Source organism: Triticum aestivum, chromosome 5A (genome assembly GCF_018294505.1).
Source record: "Triticum aestivum cultivar Chinese Spring chromosome 5A, IWGSC CS RefSeq v2.1, whole genome shotgun sequence".
NCBI classification, from domain to species: Eukaryota; Viridiplantae; Streptophyta; class Magnoliopsida; order Poales; family Poaceae; genus Triticum; species Triticum aestivum.
In genome coordinates this window covers 503250353-503258798 of record NC_057806.1, presented here as the reverse complement: position 1 = coordinate 503258798, position 8446 = coordinate 503250353, and the positions used below count along the sequence as shown (strand labels likewise).

General features: G+C 46.1%; 1 long non-coding RNA gene across 1 annotated transcript; it reads right to left on the bottom strand.

Moving 5' to 3' along the window:
- Positions 1–4283: 4283 nt before the first annotated feature.
- LOC123104346 (uncharacterized) lies at positions 4284–7262 on the bottom strand. The gene is made up of 3 exons (XR_006450281.1): positions 6764–7262; positions 6111–6547; positions 4284–4716 (listed from the first exon to the last, which is right to left on the bottom strand). It is a non-coding gene; the product is annotated as an uncharacterized lncRNA (long non-coding RNA).
- Positions 7263–8446: the final 1184 nt, after the last annotated feature.

Below are 8446 nucleotides of genomic sequence, written 5' to 3'. Positions count from 1 at the left end.
GATGCCGATGGAGTGGTGGCCGCCGCGGAGGCTCGGGCGAGCAGCATTGCCGGGCGAACCGAGAGACGGGGGGCCGCCGAGACTGCTTCGGCCCCGACGCCGGGCTCCCCTGTCCTTGCCGATGCCGCCTCGGATGTGTTGTTGTCGGCCTCTGTTGCTGTTGGGGAATGTAGTAATTTCAAAAAAATCCATACGCACACGCAAGATCATGGAGATGCATATCAACAAGAGGGAAGAGTGTTGTCCGCGTACCCTCGTAGACCGAAAGCGGAAGCTTTAGCACAACGCGGTTGATGTAGTCGTACGTCTTCATGATCCGACCGATCAAGTACCGAACGCACGACACCTCCGAGTTCTGCACACGTTCAACTCGATGACGTCCCTCGAACTCCGATCCAGCCGATTGTTGAGAGAGAGTTTCGTCAGCACGACGGCGTGGTGACGATGATGATGTTCTACCGACGCAGGGCTTCGCCTAAGCACTGCTACGATATGATCGAGGTGGATTATGGTGAAGGGGGGCAGCGCACATGGCTAAGAGATCAATTGTTGTCTCTTTGGGGTGCCCCCTGCCCCCGTATATAAAGGAGTGGAGGAGGGGGAGGGCCGGCCCTCTCTATGGCGCGCCCTAGGGGAGTCCTACTCCCACCGGGAGTAGGATTCCCCCTTTCCTAGTAGAACTAGGAGCCCTTCCAAGTAGTAGGAGTAGGAGGGAAGGAAAGGGAAGGGAAAAGGAGAAGGAAGGAAGGGGGCGCCCCCCCTCCCTAGTCCAATTCGGACCAGCCCATGGGGAGGGGTGCGTCCACCCTTTGAGGCCTTTCTCTCCTTTCCCGTATGGCCCATTAAGGCCCAATTCGAATTCCTGTAACTCCCCGATACTCCCGAAAATACCCGAATCACTCGGAACCTTTCCGATGTCCGAATATAGTCGTCCAATATATCAATCTTTACGTCTCGACCATTTTGAGACTCCTCGTCATGTCCCCGATCTCATCCGGCACTCCAAACTCCTTCGGTACATAAAAACACATAAACTCATAATATAACCGTCATCGAACTTTAAGCGTGCGGACCCTACGGGTTCGAGAACTATGTAGACACGACCGAGACACGTCTTCGGTCAATAACCAATAGCGGAACCTGGATGCTCATATTGGCTCCTACATATTCTACGGAGATCTTTATTGGTCAAACCGCATAACAACATACGTTGTTCTCTTTGTCATCGGTATGTTACTTGCCCGAGATTCGATCGTCGGTATCTCAATACCTAGTTTAATCTCGTTACCGGCAAGTCTCTTTACTCATTCTGTAATACATCATCCCGCAACTAACTCATTAGTAGCAATGCTTGCAAGGCTTAAGTGATGTGCATTACCGAGAGGGCCCAAAGATACCTCTTCGATATTCGGAGTGACAAATCCTAATCTTGAAATATGCCAACCCAACAAGTACCTTCGGAGACACCTGTAGAGCATCTTTATAATCACTCAGTTACGTTGTGACATTTGGTAGCACACAAAGTGTTCCTTTGGTAAACAGGAGTTGCATAATCTCATAGTCATAGGAACATGTATAAGTTATGAAAAAAGCAATAGCAGAATACTAAACGATCGTGTGCTAAGCTAACAGAATGGGTCAAGTCAATCACATCATTCTCCTAATGATGTGACCATGTTAATCAAATGACAACTCATGTTTATGGTTAGGAAACATAACCATCTTTGATCAACGAGCTAGTCAAATAGAGGCATACTAGTGACAATATGTTTGTCTATGTATTCACACATGCATTATGTTTCCGACTAATACAATTCTAGCATGAATAATAAAACATTTATCATGATATAAGGAAATAAATATTAACTTTATTATTGCCTCTAGGGCATATTTCCTTCAGTTGCCTCTGTCAATGGGGACGCCGTAGGCTGTGAAGAGGAAATGGTCATGACGCTGCCACCACGGGCCGTGTTGTGTGCCTCTGCTGCTGACGACGATGACGATGAAGATGACGAAGAGGAGTTGGCTCCCTAGACACCGCCGGCTGCCACCAAGGCCCTCGACTCTAGAGGGGTGTGCGTGGGGGCATGACGCAAACACAAATGAGAGTTGGCAGGAGGTGCTACCGCGGCGCGGCCCGTGTCGTCCGGCTTCGTTTCCTTCCTCGACAATGGCTCCTCGTCCCATCTCCGCTTGGCTTCGCGGTAGATGTTACAGATGCTTCGCTCATGGTCATCGCACGGCTGTTTGCAAAGAGCCGTTGCGGTGCTCCCGTTGTTTGGAGAACTGTCATCGTGCGTGTGGATGTTGCAACCCATGGCGTCCTCTAAGCTCACTGCCATGCCTTGATGTGTGGCGCATGTTGCAGCTCGACGTCGTGCATCGTCCTGCTCTTGCTTCATGTGAGGGTCCGTTTCATCGTTGGACTTGGGTGTCTGTCGTCTCTGGTACCGCTGGCTCACTAACCTTGTCGGAGCTGATGTTGCAGTCCGCTTTGACTGATCAGATTGTGTTGCTGCAAGGTTGTTTGGCGCGTGTTGGGAGCTTTTTAGAGCGAGCGGAGGCTGCTCTGAGTAGACTCTCCCTTGCGCCAGCTATGTTGCAGACCTCTCTGACGCCGCACTCTCCTTGTGCGGCCGGTGTTTTCTCCGTGGAGGATAGGAGGGTGGAGTTATATGGCTCCTTCTCCCCTCGTGTTGGAGACAATTCATCCTCGATGCCTACCTCCCATCCTATGTTGTCTTCCACTGAGGGCGAATCCATTGCCGTGCTTGTGGCTCCGGTACTGCAGGTCATGCCCGAGCTTAGGGAGCTATGTCTGAGTTTGTCAGTGGATCATATGAAGGTGGACACGTCGACGACCTCGAGCGAGGGACAAGATTCACCTTTGTCAAGTGAACAGCTGGAGGTTCCTATGGTTGATGATGCGAGAGGGAAGGCATCCGCGATGTCATGATGGATTGTGCTTGTTTTCTTGTGTTGTCGACATGGCCTTGGTATTTTGAGTCATCATTGCCATTTTCTCACCCTGGGTTCCGTTGCATTATAGAAGTGTTGAAGGTTATTCTTGTTGGGTGTTGGGAGCACTTGGCAGGTCATCTAAGTGGCCGTGGTGCTTCGTGTTGAGTGAGTTTGTCTGAATCAGTTTTCGCCCAGTTTTCCGTAAATTAATTGGGCAATTATTTTCTTCTTAATTAATCGATGGGGCAATTCTTTTGCCTCCGTTTAAAAAAAACACAAAAACGACTTAGATTAGCCCATACCTCTTCATAAGTAAGGGCACGATAGTCATATTTTATAAATCTTCACCTGTCATATACATTTTTTTAGAAACGCCCACCATATACGTATACGTTGTACATGAACGGGCGCGCCACCCTCCCGCGCTGGGCTGGTCCATTGAGCCCATTCATCCTTTTTTTTATTTCTGAAACTGCAAAAAAACTTGTTTTTTGGCATTATGGTCAATCTATTTGGTTAAACTACTTTTACATGTTCTCATGTTGAGATCAACCAAAAAAATAAAATGAAAACGTGTGATGCCAAGATCGTGTAGTGCTTCTAGGAACAAGAAAAGAAGGGCGTGTGCTTCGGGTGAGGGAGGGTAAAAGAGCCGGGCTGCAAGTTGAGTTCGATCACGCATGCATGCAGCCTGCTCCTATAGCTAGCCAAAGAGCCAACGCATCCGTTTGGCATGCCTCCCAAGTCCCAACACACAAAGTGAATGAGAGCTCTTCTAGTAATCCTGGCAACGAGCGGTTCCTACATAAATCCACACCATGCGCCGTTCTCGATCATCTTGGTAGAGATCCAGAAATGGATTGAACTACTTGGCATGTGTGTGTGTGTGTGTCTGATATGTCACACGCTCGCAGCAATTCTTTGAGATATTGGAGATAAACTAACAACAATGATGTGGACTGTTCACTCGGGTGTTGCAAGGATGGACCAGTCGCTCGCTACGCTAGCCACACTCGGTTGAGAGACTGATCCTCATGCCGAACGCCGAGTATTGATTGACCAATTGCTGGCTACGTCCACACTTTCCCTCTACAAGTGTTACAAAGAAAAGGTGTCTTTTGCCAGGCCGTGATGGTTTATCACCTCTTGGTTTGTACTAGCGGTTGGGGCGCCACCTGGTGACGCCTCGTGAGAGAAAGCTAAGCGGTGGTGGGAGGCGCTCCTTTCACTTTCTTGTTTACATTATCTATTGTTATTGCATCAGATTGAAAATATCAGGTGTATATTAAGCAACATTTAGCCGGGACAAAACCGGGATTTCAGATCACCAGGAACAAAATACAAAATTCATCACACACTTGATGGAACGAGTGACACATGCATCTTGGTGCTAATTAACATCACACTGATAGAGTACTGAAATCATCTCTACAAAAAGGAAAAAAAAACAGTGAAGTGAAACATGTAACAGCAGTGACATGCTCTGTGACCTAGATAACCAAGTAAATCAAGCTAATAGTGCAGGGAGAGATTCATACTATACTTTAGAGAGTTCCTTATTTCTTGCCTCTGACCATGCCTCCTGTGCTGCAGCTGTGTGCCAGCTGACGCATGCCAATACCTCTAGCTAGCAATGGCCGCTGTCGCCTCCGCTACAGCTAGCCCCGACAGCCAACACACAACCCTCAGCCACCGTGTCGATCTTCAATTCTTGAAGCATACATCACAGCACCAATTTGGAACCAAATGTGATATCTGTAAGAAGATATAGACAAGAAAAAAGAATTGTTAACTTCTTATGCACATAACACTCACAACTTGTTGATGACAGTAGAATTAGTTTTTCAAGCAGCAAGACCTTGCACACAAAAACTTAGAATAATAGTTAAATATTGGTGGAGTTTTGCATATTCAAATTCATTATGCTTTTTAAATGATCAGTTTCAGCAATTCACTCCAGTTTTAGGCATAGCTCTTATACAAACAGCAATTAATTGAATGCATGTAACATAGCAAAACATAAAACTCATTTATGCTCGTCTTTCTTTACTTTGAGTAGCAGATTGCATATCGTGATGTTTTTCTATTTCACCTGACAAAGAGCATGTGTGTTCCAGAAATTAGCAATTATTGAATTCTCTAAATAGGTTAACATTGTTCTATGTGTATTATTTATCCACACCTAGATGGATGACCTTATGTGTGTTCCAGAAATTAGCTATTCCTGAATTCTCTAATAGGTTAAGATTGTTCTTTCTGTATTATTTACCCACACGTAGATGGATGAACTTATGGTATGTTGTAAGAGAGAGAGAGAGAGAGAGAGAGAGAGAGAGAGAGAGAGAGAGTTGACACCAAGGATGAGACTATGCGAGGATGGTAGGTCGTCAATATATTAGCTGGCTGTCAATCTACATGTACCTTGTTATTTTTGAACTGGAGGCAGCAACAATGAAGTTCTATTTCAACGGTACTTATCTTGCAATAGCTACATGGATCATAAAAAAGAAGAAACATAAAACAAATCTTGTGGTGTTCAGCAAAACTAATAATTGTGCAAAGAAAGAACTGATGTCAATACAAGCAGAAATCGTACTGCATAATTGTTGATCAAAGGCATATATTCATCAACTACAGCTCCATGAAGATCAAACACAGATGTCGAGTCACTAAGATAAATCAGTTGTACTACACATGCAAGGTTTTCAATTCGCTATTCAGTTCATGAATGTTTCAGTGTGCACACACATGTTTCACTAACTTTTAATGGGTTAAAACAAAAACATTGCATCATTTTGATTTTCACGAAACCAAAAAGTATGTGCGTTTTGCACAGGAAACAACATACTTGCATTTATATTGTCCGAAAAAAAAAGAAAATTGGATAGTATTGACCATTGAATCCTAGTAAGGCATATTTAAACAAATGACCGTAGCAATACAATAGCATTACCAAAGAAAAGCAACGGACATGCTCCTCTAGATCCACACATAAAAAAACTTCCAGTGAGCTCAGACTTCATGCAGTTGAAAAAGTAGCTTCCAATTTAAAGTGATTTTACATGACATTGCTACTAAATCCTCTTTTGCTAAAATAAATACATGATACTGCATAATCACGAGCTGAGCATAGGCCTGCAACATTTAACCTCCTTGTTTGCGGTGGCGTCCTCCTTCCGCTGCTTCTTCCTCCTCTTCTTGCGCCGGTTCTTCTTCTTCTCCTCCTACCTCCTGTGGTCTGCGTCGCCAAGTTCCACCACGGTGTCCTTGTCAACCTCCTCGTCCAGTGACAGGGAGATCGCCCCGGCAAACCCAGGTTGGCCTCGCGCCACCGCACCAAGAGATCAACGGTGTTGCAAGGAATATGGATCAACAACTATTGATTAAGTCAGTAGAATCAGAATATACAGTAGATGTGATTCTTTCAAGAGATTAAATTTAGAAAATAGAATAGATAGCGATATGCCATTCTGAAAGTAAGGTCCATCTGGTGTCATCTTGGCCTCCAAACTGAGCATGCCCCGCTCTATGCAAACTATAGTATGACATTCTGAAAGTAAGGGCGATGTAGTCCGTAGGAATATTTCTGTTAGAAAAGGGAAGCTGCATGAGAATCATATCATAGGAGTATTTCTGTAGTATGTCGTAGTCAATCAAAAACAAGAATCATGAATGGGTTGTGAATGAATTAACTGACACTTGTACAGAATGTATATCAAATGTAGGAATAATTTCAGCACAGCAAGCCGGACTAGCTTCACACCATCTTCAGAAATTCACCACCAGCTAGATATCTGCTTACCTGGCCAAACGAAAGGACCCCACCCTCTCACGCCGGTGACCCGTTCCGGCCGCCGCTCCACCCAGCATGACAGAACCCGTCCTGCCGCTCTGCCTCCTCCCCGGCGCCATCGACCATAGGGACTCTGCCATCCATCTCCATGGATCAGGATTCATTATTGAGTGTATTGAGAGGAAAAAAGGGGTAGCAGACGAGATGAGAGGGGGTGGGGCTGTGAGGGAAGGGGAGTGGAGGAGGCGGCATGCGGGGGAGTGGCGGAGACGCCGGCGATCTGCAGCGTTTCATCCACCGCTGGGGCCTCTCCTCCCGCCGTCGGTCGCGACCTCTCCTGCTCCTGGTGCCTCCCAGCGTGGCATCCACCGGATCTGGATTTGTTGTTGAGAGGCAAAATCGTCGGAGACGAGGCGAGGGAGAGAGGATCTGGCTGTGAGAGAAGAGGAGAGCCGGTCGATGTGGAGCTGGCTTGGTAGCGAAGGAAACAAGGACGAGGAAGCTTCCTAGAAATTCATTGGCCACAACCTGACCAATCGCTGCATTTTTTTGGTCTCACCCGCACAATGCAAGCTACCGACGTGGACACGACGAGCGAGCGCACATTGCGCGACTGCTAATGGGTTCAATTCTTTTCACCATGTGTAAACACTCAGCATCATCAATCAATTAATAAAAAGATCATGGTTAATCCATTGTCCGTCTCTAGTTACAATGACAACTAACACGTTATCAGCATTGCTTTAACCGAGAGCACAACGGCTACTTTAAATAGAACAACGATTATTAGATAACTAAAACCGAGCAGAGGAGGGAAGAAATAAGATGTGATCTCCAATTGGATTTGATGTACTCTTGTGCACGACAACCTATGTTGTTCCAGTGTCATGCCTTGGTCGACAAATTCTCCCAGGCATCATCCATCCTCCGACCACCATAAAGAGCCACCCACGGTGTAGTGCACGGGTCATCCCCGGCGATAGAGCCGTCCCTTCAGCCCAGGTGTGAGCCCTATCGTCAGCAGTACCTGACTCAAGGCTATGGGCAGTTTTATGTAAGGCTCTTCGGATTTATGTGGCAACGATGGATGTCATGGTGGCATGACATTTTTTTAGTTTAGCCCAGGTATTTTCCTGAATCTCATATTATCACATGTGTCCCTATTTTATACGTCAGTGGGAGGTGGGAGGTGACAGCTGCGGCGGTGGGGATTGGGGGCAACGAGGTGAAACCCTAACCGTCCCCGCTTGGCTCTTATCAAACGGGGGGAAGAGCCGCGATGCTTCGGTACAGGGGAGAGACCGAGAGAACCGTGCAAGGAGCAGGGCCGCGGGAGGCCTTGGACTGCGAGCAGGACCCACCTCGTCCTGTAATTTTTACGAAGCAGCCCTTCTGATTCGCACATCTTACAACGAAAAGTGCAAGCAAAGGCCAAGCTCCATAGAGCTCTTTCATTTTTTCAGTGAAAATACCTTTTTCCACATCTCTGAAAAATCTAAAAAAAGTGTTCAGGTTGAAATATATTTTTAGTATACATGTACAGAATTTCATATATATATTCATATGCGATGTACACAAAAAAGACAAATACACAGATTAAAATAGGTTTTTGTTGTATTTGGGTAAGATATTTGTCTTTTTGTGTAGCATGCGAATAATACAATTAGTTGAGAAATTTTATGCACACTTGAA